Source organism: Nicotiana tabacum, chromosome 10 (assembly GCF_000715075.1).
Source record: "Nicotiana tabacum cultivar K326 chromosome 10, ASM71507v2, whole genome shotgun sequence".
NCBI classification, from domain to species: Eukaryota; Viridiplantae; Streptophyta; class Magnoliopsida; order Solanales; family Solanaceae; genus Nicotiana; species Nicotiana tabacum.
Window position 1 is genome coordinate 69,165,378 of NC_134089.1, and position 20,980 is coordinate 69,186,357.

A 20,980-nucleotide genomic window follows, 5' to 3' on the forward strand; every position below is an offset into this window, starting at 1 on the left:
AATCTTGACAAGGGTTTTACCAGTGACTTGGGAAAGCAAAATCAATGTTATTCAGGAATCAAAGAATATTGCTACCCTCAAGATGGATGAACTCATTGGAAACCTTACTACCTATGAACTGAGAAGGCAAACCATGAAAATGGGTGAACCCAAGAAGGAAAGAAGTCTGGCTCTCAGAATAGATAAAGTTTTAGATATGGAGGATGATGAAATGGCCATGATCACAAGATATTTCAAAAAGTACCTGTTGAGAGGAAAGTTTTCTTCAAGAGGTACAACCTTCAACAAACCAAGGGTTCCTGAGAAATAGACCAACGAGGGTTGCTACAAATGTGGCAAGACTGACCACATAATCAAGAACTATCCTCAATGGAAAATTGAGTGGAAGAAGTAAAGGGTGGAACGAAGGAACGGGAAGAAGGAACAGGTTCAACCAAAAAGAAACAAAGGATCAACAAAGGCTATGGTTGCTGCTTGGGGAGAAACATCAGATGAGGACTCAGAAGATGAAGCTGGAGATGAACAAACACTTATGGCCATCGAAGAATCAGATGATGAACAAGAGGTAAGTATCCTTCATCTCAAAGACAAGATTAAATTCATGTCTAAAGAAAGGTTGTCTGAGCTATTGTTAGACTTCATTGATGAGTCTGAGATAATTAACAGTGAGAAGGAAGATCTGTCTAGGTAATGTGTGATCCTAAAAGCCAAGTGCAAAAGTCTAGAGGCTAGGGCTAATGAGAGTGATAGTAAAAATGCTAAGTTGAAGGACCAGGTTCTTGAACTTGACACAAGTGTCCTAGAACTTAGGTTTGAGAACTCAAAACTGAAACTAGGAACAGGTAAGAAGTAAGCTGACCACACACATCTCACCCTAGAAGAAAATTTAGGAAAAATGAAGGACGAGTTGTACAGGAAGGATGAGTAGATAAAACTCTTAAAAGAAGATCTAGGGAAGGTAAAACATGAACTAGACAGAACTTGCAAATGGAACAAGGCTTCTAATGCACTTTCCTGGCTACAAGAACATCATAGTAGCAACAAAAAAGGACTTGGCTATGGGACTCAAGCACCTAAGTGGGATCCTAAAAACAAGTACCTCACTCTCCTTGAGAACAAAATCTGCACACACTGTGGCAAAACTGGCCATTGCAAAAATGAATGTAATGCAAAAGAAAAGACCAGTCAAAAGAACAAAGCTTTTGTTCAAGAAAAAAAATAGGTTGTCTGGGTGGGCTAAAAGGAATTTGATTCATCTCTTTGCCTATATAAAGGGACCCAAACTAGTTTGGGTTCCTAAGACTAACCCTTGATTTCTTTTTGCAGGTCCAAGTGAAGGGAAGTAGCCAAATATGGTACATGGATAGTGGCTGCTCAAAACATATGACTGGAAGTAAGAACCAGTTCCTTCCACTTGAGGACTTAAAGGGAGGTAATGTCTCTTTTGGAAATGGGAAGAAAGGTGAGATTATTGGGGTTAAAAGGGCAGGTAAGACAGATTCTCACTCCATTGAGAATGTCTATTTGATAGATGGCTTGAAATACAGCCTGATCAGTGTGTCACAACTATGTGACAAAGGTAACATTGTAGCATTCACCTCTACTAAATGCTTTGTGATTAACCTTACCACTGACAAGATTATTTTGCAAGGAAAAAGAGTTAACAATATTTACATTGTAGGTTTGTCTACTCTTTCAGAAAATGAACTTACCTTCCTAAGTGTGTTGGATAATGATCCCCTCCTGTGGCACAAAAGACTTGGTCATGCTAGTCTGAATCAGCTAAACAAATTAGCCTCTAAGGACTTGGTGATAGGGTTAACTAACATCAAGTTTATTTGTGAGGCCTGTGCAAGAGGGAAGCAGGTAAGATCAGCCTTCAAAAGTAAGAGAATTGTAAGCACAACCAAGTCATTGGAACTAGTCCATAGGGATCTCTGTGGTCCAATGAGAATCATGAGCACAGGTGGAAAGAAATATGTAATGGTACTTGTTGATGATTATTCTAGATTTACCTGGGTACTATTTTTAACATCTAAAGATGAAGCATTTGACATGTTTGCTTCTTTTGTTAGAAAAATCATAAACAACTAGGTAATCAACTTGCATCCATTAGGTCTGATCATGGAACTGAATTCAAAAATGCTAAGTTTGCTGAATTCTGTGAAGAGCATGGTATAGATCAGAACTTCTCTGCCCCTAGGACTCCTCAACAAAATGGAGTAGTTGAAAGAAAGAACAGGACTCTTGAAGACATGGCTAGGACTATGCTTCTTTCTAGTAAACTGCCCCACAGCTTCTGGCAGAGGCTTTAAATACTGCATGTTACATTATCAATAGATGCATGACTAGACCTCTTGTAGAGAAGACTCCCTATGAGTTACTTTAAGGGAGAAAACCAAATATATCCCATCTTAGGGCATTTGGAAGCAAGTGCTTTGTGCACAATAATGGAAAAGACTCCCTAGGTAAGTTTGATCCCAGAAGTGATGAGGGAGTATTCTTGTGATATTCTTCATATAGAAAATCATATAAAGTGTTCAATAAAAGAACTTTGTGTGTAGAAGAAAGTGTGCATGTAATGTTTTATGAAACTAACGTTCTTTCTAAGAGACAGGAATATGAAGATGAAGCCATTGGATTGGTAAAGGATTTGACTGAAGTCTTAGCACAAGTTAAAGTGGCACGAAAAGAAGGAACAAGTGATGGAACAGGTCCTTCTATTCAGGGCAACCTGATAGGGGGAACTGATCAAAGAGGAATTGAAACAAATCCCCTAAAAGAACCTGTTCATGACCCTGTTCCTCCGCAACAGAATATGGGAGAAACATCTAGCAGACATTAGTTGGTTGTGAAACCTCACAAGTATCAAAGTTCTCATCCTATTGAGAATATAATCACTAATCCAATATCTAGAGTCAAAACTAGATCACAATTAAAGAATTTGTGTGCTTTTGATTCTTTCTTATCTCTTATTGAACCTAAAAATGTTGTTGAGGCTTTGCATGATGCAGATTGGGTGAATTCAATGCAAGATGAACTCAATCAGTTTGAGAGAAGTCAAGTTTGGCATCTAGTTCCAAGACCCAAGGACAGATCAGTTATTGGTACAAAATGGGTCTTCAGAAACAAACTTGATGAAGATGAAACAGTTACAAGAAACAAGGCAAGACTTGTGGTCCAAGGTTACAGCCAAGAGTAGGGTATAGATTATGATGAGACTTTTTCTCCAGTTGCAAGACTTGAGGCAATAAGACTCCTCATAGACTTTGTTGCACATATGGAATTCACTCTCCATCAGATGGATGTCAAAAGTGCCTTCGTGAATAGCTACCTGGAAGAAGAAGTGTTTGTGAAACAACCTCCAAAGTTTTAGAGCAAGGAATGTCCTGAGCATGTGTACAAATTAGACAAGGCTCTCTATGGACTCAAGCCGGCCGCTCGAGCGTGGTATGAACGATTGTCCAAATATCTGCTTGAATATGGATACAAAAGAGGTAAAATTGATAGTACCTTATTCTTAAGGAAAAAGGTAAGGATCTCCTTGTAGTACAAATATATGTTGATGACATAATCTTTGGGGCCACCACTGATAAACTAAGTAAGTATTTTGCCAAATTAATGGGGAGTGAGATTGAAATGAGTGTGATGGGTGAGCTTAACTTTTTCTTAGGCTCACAGATCAAACAAAGCTCAAATGGAATCTATCAGCAGAAGTATGCAAAAGAGCTAATCAAAAAGTTTAAAATGGATTGAATCAAAGGAAATAGACACCCCCATTGCAACTGCCACTAAATTAGACTTAGATGAACCTAGTTCATCAGTTGATCAGAAGTTGTATAGGGGTATGATTGGTTCACTCTTGTATCTTACTACCGGTAGACCTGACATAGTTTTCAGTGTAGGGCTTTGTGCACGCTTTCAGGCCGATCCAAAAGAGTCTCACTTAACTGTTGTCAAGAGGATACTAAGATATTTGAAAGGCACCACTGATATGTGTCTTTGGTATCCTAAAGGTAGTAATTTCAATCTAGTAGGATATGCTAATGCTGATTATACAGGTTTCCTTGTAGATAGGAAAAGCACCTCAGGTATGGCTCACTTTCATGGCTCATGTCTTGTATCATGGGCCACTAAAAAAAAAATCAGTGGCCTTATCCACTGCTGAGGCTGAATATGTTGTTGCTGCTTCTTGTTGTGCTCAATTGTTATGGATCAAATAGCAGCCGGTAGATTTTGGCGTCAAAGTTGGTTGCATTCCTATATTATGTGATAACACTAGTGCTATAAGTATGACAAAGAACCATGTTCATCATAAGAGGACTAAGCACATAGATGTTAGACACCACTTCTTAAGAGATAACTATGAGAAAGGATTGATCTCCATAGAATTTTTTGCTTCTGATAAACAAATTGCTGACATCTTCACTAAAGCACTGAGTAGAGAAAACATTGAGAGGAACAGGTTGGAATTAGCGATGATTAAGATCACCTAATAGGTCCAGCTCAGAATGCAATGAAAAAAAAATGAAAAATGAAAAAAAAAACTGGCTAGGAATTCTGAACTTGTGTTATTATCTAGATTAATTCTTACTGAGCTTCATACTTTAATTAGTATACTCCTGTGACATGTACTTATATGACTCACTGATCTCTTAAAAATTTTCTCTATTATGGCATTTGAGGCATGTTCAAGAGACTTCTAAATGAAGAACCTGGTTCATCAGGATGGGTTCATATGAAAGCTAAGGCATGTTTTCTATACTCTGCACAATTAGAAATATTAATAATGCAATCATGAGCAGAAGTCATATACTTGTTAAATTCCTAGAAAATTCTATCTGTTAGCATTGAACCAGTTCCGTTTGCCTAAAACTCTAAACCGAAAATTTTGCCTAAAATCTAGGGAAGATAAACCGATCAATCAAAATCTGGAATTTCAGGTTGATTAGACCTCTATTTGACCACTACAAAAGGCTTTCGTTACCTATTAAATGTGTATTTATATTTAAATACACATCATTTCTCCTACCATCTTTAAAATTCCAAACCGTCAAAAAACAAATTCTTCACTTTCACTTACCCTCTTCTCCAAAACTCTAAATTCCCAAATTCTCTCAAGAAACCAACAATCATGACTAACTCACAAGACAATTCTGGAACTCCTCCACCACTATCTCCCTCAAATTCAACCACACCTCCTCCAACTAGTACATCGCCAAAACCTAGATTGCAAAGGGTGAAAATGCTTGCTCGAAAAACTATAGCGTCTGGGGCTCTGAGGAAGAAATTAAATGAAAAGCTGAAGGGAACCAAGGCCCATAACTCTAGCTCCAGCTCTAATTTTGAATAATATCAATCCGCTACTGAGGGGGAAGGACCTGGGTCTTCTGACTCTGAAAAGCCTCAAGAATCTCCATCTAAGGTAATTTCTTTTGTGTCTGAGAATCTAGAATCTAGGTTAATTCTAATTGGGTCTGTTAAGGATATAGAAGTACCAGGGTCACAAAGGAGTGGAGGTAAAAAGAATTCTGAAAAAGAAAAAGAGAGAGAGGGTGCATGTGGTAATGAGAGGGGAAATGGGAAGGGAGCAGTTCTTGATATCTATGGGGTTGCACAAGAAAGGGTAGAAGAGAGTGGCATTAAGTCAGGGGGGAAGTGGTTCTGGGGAAGCTACTGAGGGGTTGGTTCATCTGAGCACACAAAGAGCTGAACCTATTTCATCTACTAAAGAGACCCTAACAGACCTACTGAAAAAGGTTAGGGCAAGTTATGACCCAAAGAAATACATAACTCCCACAACAAAAGCCCCCAATATTCCTAAGCCTTCCAAGAAAAGAAAGTCTTCATCCCCAACACCTACTGCCTCTTCACTGCTAAGGGGTAGAGCCACAAGAAGCAGCGTGGAATAGAGTGAAGCTGATCTACAAAGGGCTTTAAAAGAGAGTAAGAAAAAGAAAATGGATAAAGGAAAGGGAAAGATTGCAAAACCCTCAGAGGCTATTGAGGAAGAGAAGATGGAACTGGTCCATCAAGAAAGGGGTACATCAGTGGAGGTTCCTACCCCCAAGCCTAAAAAGCCCAAGACCTCCTCCAAGAAGTCTTCCTTTGTGTCTGAGGCCGGTGAACCTACACTAGCCAAGAGGACAAGATCTGCAGTGAAAACCAAACAATCAAGAATTTCTGAAGATGATGACTGGAGTGGAGAAGAAGCAGAAAATGATTCTAAGAAGGAACAGGATAAACTTGCCATATTTGGAAAAAGAAAGATTTTAAAGGGTAGATTACTGAGAGACCTGGTAGAACCAGGAATGATGAGATTGGTGTATGCTTAGGGATGGAAGGACATGGTCCTTCAGATGGATGGTAGGCCATCCAGAAATGAGCTAATTGAATTTATGGCCAATCATGCGGTTAAGGATGGAATTGTTAGTATCCTGGTGAAAGGAGTCCAAGTGTAGTTTGATGCAAAGAAACTGGGAGAGATCCTCGACATACCATCTGAAGGGTTTGAAGACTATACAAGGCAAAGGTGGCCCTTCCTGGACTCCCTCCCTACTGCTCTTGTAATCACCAGGTGGTTTTGTGATTCATAAGAGGTGAATGAAGCCAGGGCTATGCAGAAAAGTGAAATAAGGCCTGAGCACAAGGTCTTGTTTGAATTTGTCAACAAGTGTTTATTGCCCAGACAGGAGAGAAGGCACATTGCTAATTATATGGATCTAGATCTTATGGAGTCCCTGGAGAGAGGAAAGTAAATCAACTGGCCTGCCTTCATTATCAAGCTGCTAGACAAGGTCATAAATGGCTCCAAGGCCCATGCTACTCCCTATGGCTTTATTCTAACCACAGTTCTGGACAGGCTAAATGTGCCTCTGAAGAAATGGGAAATGGCCTCGAGCAAGGATCACTTTGGCATCAATACTCTTCTCGCTTGTGACTATGCAGTCACTGCCATCCCAAATGAACCTGGTTCATCTCTGAAGGTACCCATCAACAGCAAAGTTAGGACTCTGGTTCAGGAATGTGTAGCTAAGGATGCTAAAAAAGCTAGGCTTAACGATCGTCTGATTGAAGTGGAAACTGAGAGGGATGGCCTCAGAACTGAGCTTGCCAAAGAAAAGGAGAAGAATGATGGAATTCTTCATAACATGCTGAGTCTTCTCCAAACACAAACCCAACCCTCTTGTTCCTCCAAGCCTTATGACTCCTGAACTTATTTAGTACCTCCGTGACCCAGGTTAGGGATGTTTCTATCTTTTGTTTTTTTTGCTCATGGTTTGAATGTTTTTTCTTTCTTTTTGTGGATTATTGGTGGCAACATATCTCTGTCGAAGATAACTACTATTTTGCTCTTATTCAATGATTAATTTGTCCTTGATAGTGTAAATATGTTTGCTTGATTACTGATGATTGCACCATGATTGCACTTGCAGTTGCCCCAGTGGCCATGAATACTTATTAAAATCTGGGTATCACACTTTGTATGCAACTTTTCGATGATGCCAAAATGGGGAAGAGACATTGTGCTTTACACATTCTGAAAATAAGTGATATTTATAACCTAATTAACCTGGTTCTTGATAATAAGTGAATTTTCTAAGTTTAGTATTGATAGTTAAGCTGAGTTCTTACAGGTTCCAAATCAGTAAAAACCATAGAGTTTGCCATCATCAAAAAGGGGGAATTTGTTGGCCCAAGAATAGGTGAAGTTTTGAAGAATGACAAAAAGAACTCAGTCATGGACTAGGTCCATCTTGTGAAGCACAGTCATGATCAACCTATACATGTGAGATGCACGTGAAGGAGATAAGTCCTACTGATCAAGAAACAATATCTCCTGATCTGATCGAAAATGTTGCATATTGGATAAGGGGAGAAAGTCTCCTTATATGAAGAGAACACAATCTAGGATGAAGATAGTGTTAGAGTTTGAGATCATCATGAACCTTTCTACGATAGGAGAGCAGCAATTGAGTTCTAATCAAACTCTGATTACTAACCTATTAAATGTCAGAGTTGTTCTCTCTTAGAGGGGATTCACATACGCAGAAGTTAACTAAATTAGAGCAAAAAAGCAAGGCGATTTTGCAAGCAATTTATGTGGGATTTGAGTGTGCACTCCGGAACCTTCTTGAACGAGATAGAAGAACCAGTTCCATTGTGTCTATATTTTATTCCAGTTCAATTGTAGTAGGTGGTCTAAAGTTGTACCTTTCAACTTTCATAGAAGCAATTGTATTAGGTACCTAGAGTGTTCAAGTGATAGCTAACTTGAAGTTGTCGCAACAGTTGAGGCTGTGTGCCACAACGGGATTAGAGTTAATCCTTAGGTTTACAAAGAGTTTTTGTAAATGCTATTTTGGCTCAGTGATTTTAGTGGAAGTTTGGGAAAATCCTATTGAGTAGTAGGTCGTGGGGTTTTCACCTTTTGAGCCAGGTGTTTTTCATGTAAAAATCTCTGTGTTCTTTATTTTCTGTATTTATTATTCCGCAAATAGTAGTAGTTGGAACGCCTAGAAGAACCAGGTTCTTCTATACAGTAGTTAAGTAAAAATTGGGTACCACACAAATCACCCCCCCCCTGTGTGTTATTGACGCTTAAAACATTAGGTACCAATTTGACTCTTCGGTTTTCTTATTTGCGTTCTAAATTATTTTTTGAGCATGCTACAAAGTTGATATAACTAAATGTCACTTGTATGAATGATTTTAGTTGAGTTCCAAAGGTTCCAGATGCATTCCGGACAAGTTTGGAACTGTGAACTCTACACCAACACAGGATCTATAGTAACCGCAATTGCAAAAGGAGAGCCACAATCATCACAAAGAACTAGTAAGGTGGAAACACAGTAGGGCTACCAAGGCAAGACTTAGACTGCGATGGCATTTGAGATAGACTGGGCGAAAAAACCGACTTTCCACGATCGTTATTCATGATCGTGGTGAGGGTTGGCCGGCCATTGAGGGTTGACCCCTTTGCAATTGCAGAATTGATCACGGCCAACTATGCCTTATAAAAAAAACTAAGCGGTCGTTGCAAATATAATCCGGTTTACAAGCCCGGAGTCGAATCTCACAAAGAACTAAGGTTTTGCTACAATTGTTTATTATCACTTTGAACAAATTCAAAAATTATAAAGATTGAGATATTATTTCTAACTAATTAACTAACTAGTTAAAGTAGTAAATTTTAACCTAGAGATACTAAGGTTTGGAGAAAAGATTAACGAGAGGTCTAGAGTTACGATTTCCTTTATTGTCAAAATCTCCCCAGCTACGTTTCCTATAAATTCGCCTAATTATTTTCAACTGATCATGAGCACTTTGGGTATCGTACCTCTCTCTAGAGAAACTACCACAATTTACTAGACATATTCTCTCGAACTACGCCAGTTGGCACTAGTTCACCGCTCACTATGATCGCACTAAAGTTTCGTTATCTCTAATCTCTCCTTTAAACCCTCCGTATTGATCTCTCACATACGTTAGGAGTGATATTGTTCAACAACTACCTAAATATGTACTCTCTCTCGAGCAATATACACGCTAGATAGGCACAGTTAATTGAGAGCCCTTCAATCAACAACAACGAAAATATAGTTTAATAAGTAGAGAAAAATCAAAGGCAAATATATATTAAACGCATTAGAAAATCATCCTCTAATAGGTTCCATAAAACCCTAGATTAGAAAGTGTAGCTACTCATAACCATACTAACAATCATGATAATAATTGAAAGCACTAAAATACAAATTAAGGAAGAACGGAAGAGAAACCTCTTGTGATTCGTTGCTTCCAGGTGTTCTCGTAACCTTCTTGCCTCTCCAATAATGTATTTTCCTAAGAACTAGGTTTAGAACCCCTTTAATACATGTTGGGGGCGTGTAGGGTTGAAACTACCAAGTCCTAGCCAAAATAGGACGAAACCCGCCATAACTGTCTAGCTTGGCGTCTGGCGCCAATCAGGATGCCGAAATTTTTCACTATTCTGCCTTTGGCATTTTGGTTGGTGAATGTCACCAAAGTGGGCACCAAACTCATACCCCCTCAAAATTCTTCTATTTTTACTTAACTTTGCATGTAAGCTTGCCAAATCACTTCAAATTGACATATAAACACCATTATTAAGCTCGAGTCACAAATATTTACACCAAAGTTAACAAGATTGAGGTATAATGCAAGGCAATTTACATGCAAAAATATGAATTTTTAACCTAACATCACCACCCCACAGTTAAGCTCTTGCTCGTCCTCGAGCAACCTAAAACCTTGATAACCAAACAATGCATGCAAGACATCGTACATTGGAGGAACATTTGGCAATTCAACACACTACACCTATGACCATGGTTGATACCAACAATTGAGCCCTTGCATACGAATTCATACCTTTTCCAACTTTCACATGCCAGAATATTAGTGACCAATTAAAAACACTCAAACAACCTGCCCATAACCTCAAAGACCAACTTGTCGCCAATAGGCACTCTCAACTCATACACTCATCCAACAAGAGATGGTTAATAATGTTACCTATCCGTCATGGACTCACATGCCATACCAAAGAATAAGAAGGTATTTTGTCCACACATTCAAATATGCATTCGCATATAATTTAAGGACATAACATATATGAACAAAGAACTATTCACTCTCACAAAGAAATTCATGTGCACTTCATGGCTGTACCATAGGCTTGCCCATAGTTTATATCCCCACTAATCTAAGCTCACAAAGTCTAAGATTAATTAGGTCTTTCTGAGTGTAATGTGGGCTAAAGGACGGATAGGATAAAGAAATTTAATATACTACACTTAACATTCCACTACACATTTTTCATGACCAATTCAAGTAATGCCACGAAATCATATACTACTTGGCCCTTTTTCATTAAGCATAACTCTACATTCACTAGTTCGGATCCTGATGAATAGGAGGTGTATTTTCTATATACTGTTTTTTCTCTCTCTATTTTTTATTTTTTTTGTATTTTTTGTGCTTTTCTTTTTCTTCAACACTCTCCACAATTTTAGGTTGTCCGGCTAATGATCTTCCAAAATATACATGCACCTTTTGGCCTTTCTATGGATTCACTCAAAAGTTATCCCAACTCTCACCTTACTCTTCTAGCGACTTAAGTGGTTTCGGAGGTAAATGTTTAACAAGATTTAATTAAGTACAAAATAGAAATTGGCTTGTAATGTGGGTGCCAAAGAGAAGGCTTCTAGGCTCAAATGGGTTATTTAAGGATAATTTTATTTATGGTGGCATAATAGCTCAATGGACAATTAAAGGAATGCCTACATCATCTTCTAGACTCACAAAACTTACTTATTTCGCTTTGACTAACACATATGACAAGTTCTAGACAAACACAGGATAGCACAGAATGTAATTAAAATCTCACATCATATAATGCACATGACCCCAGTCGGGACGATCCCATTCCAACTCCCAAGTTTAGGCAAGTAGTCACAAAGTCAAAAAATATTAAGCAATAAAGCACTACATGAGCAATGAATCAAGTAACTGAGAGAAAGCGTCATTAATATGTTATTCAATCTTTCACGGCATCAATTTTCATCAAAACATGTTAGGAAGGTAATTTGCATTCTAAGGCCTAAATATGTTAGCATCAAACAGGTCAAAAGGCACATAACAACACTCAAGTTTCCTTCTCTAGATTTCCTAAAAAATAAAAAAAAAATAAAAACTACCTGGTTAAAGTTACATCCTTGGAAAAGAACCGATGCCAAAAGAAAAATGAAGGGGGATTATTATCTACCTACGACTAACTAAATATAAAAAAATAAGTATTTTTGGAATTTCTTCATTGGATCTTAATCCCTCAAGAAAGCTGTCCGAGAGATCCATCGTCAGGAAAAGTCCTATTTTTATAGACTAACAAAACTAAAATACCACAGAAAATCACTCAAACAATCTTCTCACCCCACACTTAAAATTATACATTGTCCCCAATGCACACCATAAATAATAAGAAGGCGAAAGAAACTCCCTGGTAGGCCAAAGGGCGAAGCATTAGCAGCTCATGGGATACTCAGACTTCTCCCAGACCTGGTTCTTTGTGCGGGCACTCCACACTTAGTTCGAACTATCTGATTTGCTTTTGCTTCCTTCCAATGGATTTATTTTCATGCACCTATAAAATAAAAATCAGCACTACAAAAATAATACGATTAATTAAAATAAAAAATAAAAAAAGCAGTAAAGCTGGGTTCAGAAGCAGTTCAACGCCCAGCTAGCGCCAGGTGCCAATGATTTTATTTTGAATTAAAACTAAATAAAAACAAAAAAATTGGGTTTCCTCCCAATAAGAGCTTGATTTAACATTGCGGCACGACGCAGACTTTCGGATTACACTTCACTTACATATTGAGGTTCGTTCAATTGTATCACATCTTTCTCTCTGTTTTCGTCACTCATTCTTACGTAGTGTTTCAACCTTTGCCCATTGACTTTAAACCTATTCGTCCCATCGTCGAACTCAATTTCTGCAGCTCCATTTGATAGCACCTACACTACTCTGAATGGTCCCAAACATCTAGACTTCAACTTGCCCAGAAACAACTTCAATCTCAAATTGTATAGCAATACCACGTCTCCAGGTTTAAAATTTCGCTCAAGAATATTTTTTCCATGCATCATCTTCATTCTCTCCTTATATAGCCATGTACTCTCAAATGCATGGTAACGGAACTCGTCAAGCTCGTGCAATTCTGTGACTCTACTTGTACCCGCTATTTCCATGTCGAGATTTAGCTGCCTCAATGCCCACCAAGCTCTATGATCCAACTCCACGGGTAAGTGACATGCTTTCCCAAATACCAGTTTATATGGAGACATGCCAATTGGAGTTTTAAAGTGGTATGATAGGCCCATAGTGCATCGTCTATTTTTTTCACCCAATCCGTTCTTGTAGCATTCACGATCTTTGTCAACACAATCTTTATTTCTCTATTCGACACTTCCACCTGTACACTTGTTTTTGGATGATATGGGGTGGAAACCTTGTGGCGAATACCATAAATGAGTGCCTATTTTACTGATTATTGTCGTTGGAGTGCCAAAACGGGTGATATTTTCCTTCTAAGAAAATCAGTGACTCCCTTTGCATCATTTATAGGAAGTGCCACAAATTCCACCCACTTTGACACATAGTCCACAGCTACAAGTATATACTTGTTGCCATATGAGCTGACGAAAAGCCCCATAAAATTTATTCCCCAAACGTCAAACACTTCCACTTCCTGAATTGGGTTCATGGGCATTTCATGTCGGCAAGAAATATTCCCGGTTCATTGGCATTCATCACAACCCTTCACCCAGAGGTGTACATCTTTGAATAAAGTTGGCTAGTAGAAGCCCGACTCTAACACTTCCGTAGTTGTCCTTACTCCCCAGAAATAGCCACCATTTGGGGATGCGTGACAAGCCTACAAAATAGAAGATTGGTCTATCTCGGGGATACATCTCCAGATCATGTTATCAATACAAATTTTGAACAGATAAGGCCCATCACAATAATACATGCGACAGTCACAAAAGAACTTTTTCTTTTGGATAGAGGAAAGGTCATAAGAGACAATATCGCTCGCCAGGTAGTTTGCAATGTATGCATACCATGGCGCTACCTCAAGGCTCGTGGACAACAGTTGTTTATGCGGGAAAGTCTCCATAATCTCTTCCACCTCAACCTTCTTCTCTGCTTCTTCCAGCCTAGACAAGTGATTGGAAACTTGGTTCTCTGTTCCCTTTTGGTCACAGATTTCCAAGTTAAATTCTTGCAGTAGTAGCACCCATCGAATCAAGCACGCCTTTGACTCCTTCTCAATTAGGTACCTAAGAGCAACATGGTCAGTATAAACAATTACCTTTGAGCCTATCAGGTATGACCTGAATTTGTCAAGTGCAAACACCACTGCTAGCATCTCCTTCTCAATCACTGTGTTATTTAGTTAGGCACCACTCAAGGTTCTACTTGCGTAGTAGATTGGATGCATGACTTTATCTTTTCTTTGTCCAAGAACTGCTCCCACAGCATAGTCGCTTGCATCACACATCAGCTCAAATGGTTGTTCCCAGTTGGGTGAAACTATGATAGGTGCAGACACTAGCCTCTTCTTCAATTCCTTAAAAGCTACCATGCAGTCATCAAAAAATACAAAAGGGTGATCTTTGTCAAGCAATTTACACAAAAGGTTAGCAATTTTGGAAAAATCTTTTATAAACCGCCTGTAGAAACCGGCGTGGCCAAGGAAACTTCTTATTTCCTTAATGGAAGTGGGTGGTGGAAACTTTTCTATTACATCAACCTTTGCATGATCCACCTCAATGCCCTTACTTGACACTAGGTGCCCCAAGACTATACTTCATGTACCATACAATGGCATTTTTCCTAGTTTAATACTAGATTAGTCTCCATACACCTCTTCAATACTCTTTTCAAGTTCATAAGGCAATCATCGAATGAGTTCCCCACCACTGAGAAGTCATCCATGAAAACCTCCATTATTTCCTCTACTATATCTGTGAAGATGGCCATCATGCACCTTTGGAATGTGGTGGGTGCGTTGCATAGGCCAAACGACATTCTCTGAAAGGCACAGATGTCATACGGACAGGTGAACGACATTTCTCTCTATCCTTCGGGGCAATAGAAATCTGATCATACCCCGAGTATCCATCCAAAAAGCAAAAGTGGGACCTCCCTTCAAATCTATCAAGCATCTGATCAATGATTGGCAGTGGAAAATGGTCTTTTTGGGTGGCCTTGTTCAACCTTCTATAATCCTTACAGATTCCCCATCTTGTCACAGTTCTTGTTAATATCAACTTGTTGCTCTCATTTTGCACTACAGTCATTCCACCCTTCTTTGGCACACACTAAACTGGGCTGGCCTAGTTGTTGTCAGAGATGGGAAAAATGATTTCTAAATCTAACCACTTGATCACTTCTTTCTTCACCACTTCTTTCATGTTGGGGTTCAGCCTTCTTTGATGTTCTTTGGAAGGCTTGTGCCCATCTTTCAGTAGAATCTTATGCATATAAAAAGTTGGCTTGATACCCTTTATGTCTACAATGGTCCAATCGATTGCGGTTTTGCACTCCTCCAGAACCTGCAATAGTTGTTCTACCTATACATCTAACAAACTAGATGAGATAATAACGGGTAAAGTCAAGTTTGCTCCTAAGAAAGCACACCTGAGGTGAGACGGTAATAGTTTTAGTTCCAACTCTGGTGGCTCTTCAATTGATGGCTTAGCTGGAGGGTTCTTTCTTTCTTCTAAGTGTAAAGCTCGAATTCGAGCTCTCTTTTCCAGTATCCTTGGCCTTTAAGAGCCAAAACCCACTCTGCCAAGTCCTCACCATCTACCTCTTCTAAGTTCATCAGGAAGGTTGTCAGAGCGTCTTTAACATTCAGAGTCTTATCTTCCTCCTCCAAAATTAGATCTACAATTTTTATTAGAGAGCAGTAAGAAAATTCAGTTTGTCACCACATAGACTTCTACACATTGAACGTTACCTCTTCATCGTTCAGTCTTATCTTTACCTCCCTAGTTTCACAATCAATTAGAGATCTTCCAGTGGCCAAGAATGGCCTTCCCAAAATTATGGGAATCTCCCTGTCAACCCGGCAATCCAGAATGACAAAATCTGCCGAAAACACAAACTTTCCAACCTGTAATAGTACATCATCAAGCATACCTGATGGCCTCTTCACCGTTCGGTCATCTAGTTGTACTAACATGGATGTAGGTCTTGCTCTTCCAATGCCTAACCTTTTAAAGACAGCCAAGGGCATCAGGTTTATGCTCGCCCCCAAATCCCACAATACTTTAGCAAAAGCATAGATGCCTATTGTGCATGGGATTATGAAACTCCCAGGGTCGGACAACTTCTCAATTATGGGTCTCGTCAAGACAGCACTACATGTTTGAGTTAGTGTAACAGTGGCCAAGTCTTGAAAGTCGAACATGCGAGACATCAAGTCTTTCATCATTTTTGCATATCCAGGCATCTTCCTCAAGGCGTCAATCAATGGAATGTTGACATGGATTTGCTTCAACATCTCCATGAATTTCTTATACTGCTCATCCTTTTAATATTTGGCCAACCTCTGCAGGAAGGGTGCTGGCAGTCGCTTCTTCCCTGTAACTTGAGTTAGATCCTGCTCGTGCACTTTTTCTACTGCCTTCTCTTGCACTCCCTCAGCCTCCTTTTCAACCTCTATTTTTTTTTATTTCCTCCTGGGCTGGATGATTATTACTTTGTTAGCTCAGTTGACTCATCTACCTCAATTGGTACTGGCACAAGTATCTCAGTTGGTCAGCTTTCGCGAGCAATTTCTTGCTATAGATCAAGATCTCAACCATTTATCAGACTCCCAGCCATCAGCTGCATTGGGCCCCGCTCTTTCGGGTTAACATGTGTGTCAGCAGGTAATATCCCTTGAGGACGATTGTTAAGGGCCATGGATATTTGCCTTAGTTGAATTTAAATGCCCCTGATAGCTGAGTCGTGTGATACTACCTTTTCGTGCATCTGGTGTGACTTTTCTTATATCTGGTTGACCTTTTCTTCCATTTTTCCGCTGGACCCAATGAGTTGTTGCAACATTCCTTTTGTTTCAAACAACCCATCATCTTGTCGCAGTATATATTGCTGTTGAGGTTGTTGATAAGCTAGTTGTTGATTCTGCTAATTGTACCCTTATTGCCTTTGATAAGGCACAGCCTGACCTTGTGGTTGTGCAGCTCCAGGATTATTATTATTATTGTTGTACTGCTACAGTGGTGACCTATATTGTTGAATTTGTTGTCCCCAAGTCTGATCGCCTTGTCTCTGACCTCTATAGTTGTCCACATAGTTCATATTCTCTTGATAGTTCTGATTGTCACTTTAGCCACTCCACGCACACACATATGGCTGATTAATGCATGGTGTGCATAATCCTCCATTTGTTGTGTCAACTATGTGCACTTGCTTCTAGCCTGATTCGTCAATCTTTTTGGTTAGGATACTCAATTGCGTCATCATCTTAGCCATATTCTCAGCCATGGAGTTCTTTGGATCTAAAGCTACTGAGTGAACTATAGGAGTGATTGTAGAGTCTCTTGTCATCCATCATGAGTTTTGCGCCATTTTATCAAGTAAGACTTGCATTCCCTGAATGATTAACTCAAAAATGCTCCACCTGCTGAAGCATCAACATTGGCTTTCAAGCTGTCTGCCAATCTCATGTAGAACCTTTGCCCCAACATATGATCTGGAATGCCATGATGTGGAAACTTAACCAGCATACCTTTTAATCTCTCCCATGTTTCTTGTAGTGTTTCAGCTGGTTTCTGCTTGAAGTTCAATATCTCATCAACTTGTTTGGCAGTCTTAATGGGTGGGTATAACTTGTTCAAAAATTGCTTGACTAATTCCTCCCAAGTGGTGATGGAGTTTATGGGGAGCGAATTGAGCCAAGTCTGAGCCTCTCCCATCATTGAGAATGGAAACAACAACAGCCTTATTGCTTCCAGTGTCACATTTGGTTGCCTTTGCATGACACATATCGATAGGAAATTTTTTAGATGCTGTTGAGGATCTTTAATGTAAGACCTCGAGAACAGTCTCTTGTTCTGCAATAAATGTAGCATGTTGTTTGTGATTTGAAATGATTTCGCTTGTATCTGAGGGACTACACTTACGGTTGCCAGATTTTCAGTGGTGGGTTATGCCCAATCATACAAGGCTGCTTCTGGCACAAGAGGTGCCACACCCTGATTGTGTGGGTTATTCCCATTATTTTTATTGTTTGGGTTGTATATTACGTCACCCATGCCTAGTTCGATTCTTTCTATTGAATTCTGTTGTAGTATGTTCTTCTTGTTTTTAAGATTTAATGCCTTGAAAGCTTTCTCAAGATCCGATAATACTTCAAATAATTCGCTAGTTCTTGAGGAGTTTCTAGGCATGCACCTGTAATGCCCAAGACTACAAATGTTAGAATTTCAATATAATAAATTTAAAATGAAGAAAATTGACTAAACTAAGAATCCTAACAATTCTTCTAGCTGTAATAAATAATACCGTTAGTTTTCCGGTAACGACGCTAAAATTTGACCACGCCCAACTATGCCTTATAAAAAGGACTAGGCGATCATTGTAAATATAATCCGGTTTACAACTCTGGAGTCGAATATCACAGAGAACTAAGGTTTTGCTACAACTGTTTACTATCACTATGAAGACAAGTTTGAACAAATTGTGAAATTATAAAGATTGAGATATTATTTCTAACTAATTAAAGTAGTAAATTATAACCTAGAGCTACTAAGGTTTAGAGAAAAGATTAAGGAGAGATCTAGAGTTATGATTTCCCCTATTGTCGAAATCTCCCCCTGTCACGACCCCAATACTGACCTGGTCGTGATGGTGCCTATCGTGGAACTAGGCCAGCCTCAACTCAACGCAACCCAAAACCACATTACTAAAACTGAATCATTTGCAGAAAAGCTTTTATCATTTCAAATAAATTGTTTAAGACATAAATAAAGATTCATATTACAGTACAACCTTCCCAAAACCCGGGTATCACAGAGTACGTGAGCGTCTAAGGTGAATACATAGTCTATTAAAGTGTTTAAAACGGCAATTGTATTACAACTGAAAATGAGAAGGAGAGCCAAGGCTTGCGAACACCATGCAGATACCTCAACAAACTCCACAGCCTGCAACCTCAATCAGTGATTTCCACTAGGGCCAAAAGTACCTGGATCTGCACACAAGATGAAGGGGGTAACGTGAGTACACCAACTCAGTAAGTAACAAGTCCAACCTTTGGACTGATAGGTAGTGACGAACTCAACTTCATCAAAGGTAACAGAATATGACGTACAGAAATGTAGGCATGCTTTCAGTTAAATAAACAGCTTGAATAGTTAAACAGAGCAGGTAAATACAGGGTAAGGAAGTGTAACTCTACTATGTCTACATGCCAATGCACTACCTTTAGATCATGAACCATGAACTCACACTCTCCATTCAAAAATGCTCAACCACTTGGTACTGTATATGGCTTATACGGCCCAGGGAAGATCCATCTCGGAATATATACATCTTTGATAGCAGTCATTCAGTACTGAGGAAGGTCATTCCAGCCTATGGAGAAGATCTATCTCCAGATAATAACGATAACAACCTCACAACCATTCAGTACTATATATGGCTCACAAGACCCAGGGAAGATCCATCCCGAAATATATACACATCACTGACAACAGTCATCCAGCACCGAGGAAGGCTATTCCAGCCCTATAGAGAAGATCCATCTCCAGTTATAAGTACTTCGGACAAGATCCATGTCGATGGAAGATCCATCCCTCAATAATATCCACTGCGCTTACTGGGGTGTATAGACTCCGGAGGGGCTCCTTTCAGCCCAAGCGCTATAAAAAGCCAACAAAGGCATATTCAATATCCCGTTGCGGCGTGCAACCCGATCTCATACTGTCACTCCATATCAGGCTTTTGGCCTCACTCAGTCATCAATCTTCAGTCTCATACACACGGGCTCAAAGTGCCATGATACTATCCCAAAACAATGATATGATGTGCCAAATAACAGTTATCGAGAATGAGACATGATATAATATGCATGAATAGGACTGAGTACAGAATAACAATGAAGCTAATGATATGACAGCAAGAAACAACCTCTCGTGTATCAATAGTGTCGGTGTGAAGCCTTAACATAATAAGTAGCATGATTTATAGCTCATTAACTTAATCACACAATCACAACACATATATAAGCAAGAAAGAGTCACTAAGCGGTGCAATCGAATGATCCAGGCCACAATTCTCACGGTGCACGCCCACACGCCCGTCACTTGGCATTGTGTAACCTCAATAGTAATCATAGAACACATAGTTTGGGGTTTCAAACCCTCAGAACCAAGTTTGGAAGCGTTACTTATCCCAACCAAGCAAAAACTCTAACCCGCGATGCCCTTGCCTCTCGATCTGGCCTCCAAATACTCCGAATCTAACCAAAATTAGTATATTATCATCAACATATGCTAAAGGAATGAAACCCAGACGAAAATTATCAAATTAGACCCAAATTTCCAAATTTGCTCAAACCCGCCCCCCCGGGCCCATGTCTTGGGATCCAACAAAAGTCGCGAAACTAGAAACTCCTTTCACTCCCGAGTCCATACATACCAAAGTCATCAAAATCGGACCCCAAATGGTCCCTCAAATCTTCAATTTAAACTCTCCAATTTCAAGCCCCAATCCCCTAACTTTCTTCCCTAATTTCCACTAATATCATGATTAAACAATGGAAAAATAATCATAAACACAAGTAATAAAGCTTAAGTAGCTCACCCAAGTGATAACCCTTGATCGCTCTTGAGGAATCACTGCCCAAGCTCAACTCCCGTCTTCAAAAATGGAGAAACTTAGGAAAATTCGTGAAGGAGACCTTTTTATACCTTCTGCCTATCCACACCTATGGTCTCAGAGTTGCTTCTGCGACGCCGCACCTACGGAAAAACCATCGCAGGTGCGGTTTTCACTTAATCCTAGACATCCCGCTTCTGCGGTCAGCTTCCTACTCCTGCAGTATTGCAGGTGCGGTCCATGTGCACACCTGCGGTTTTCTTCAGCTCCTCAACTCTCCGCATATGCGGTCTAATCTCTCTTCTACGAGGCTCGCACCTGCGGTCCCCAATCCGCAGGTGTAAAAATGACAGAAGCAACAAAGTTCAGCTGCTCAAACTAAATTCCAAATCCTTCCGTTAGCCATCTGAATTCTTCCCGAGGCACTCGAGGCTTCCACCAAAAATACCAACAAGTCACATACCACTATACAAACTTATCCCAACCTTCAGAACACTCAAGACAACATCGAAACACCAAATCGACCTCAGATTCAAGCCTAAGAACTTAGAAATTTTCAAA

General features: G+C 39.6%; 1 non-coding gene across 1 annotated transcript; it reads left to right on the forward strand.

Annotated features, from left to right (window-relative positions):
- The first annotated feature begins 17,296 nt into the window (after positions 1-17,296).
- Positions 17,297-17,403, forward strand: LOC142165682 (small nucleolar RNA R71). The gene has a single exon (XR_012696331.1). It is a non-coding gene; the product is annotated as a small nucleolar RNA R71 (small nucleolar RNA).
- Positions 17,404-20,980: the final 3,577 nt, after the last annotated feature.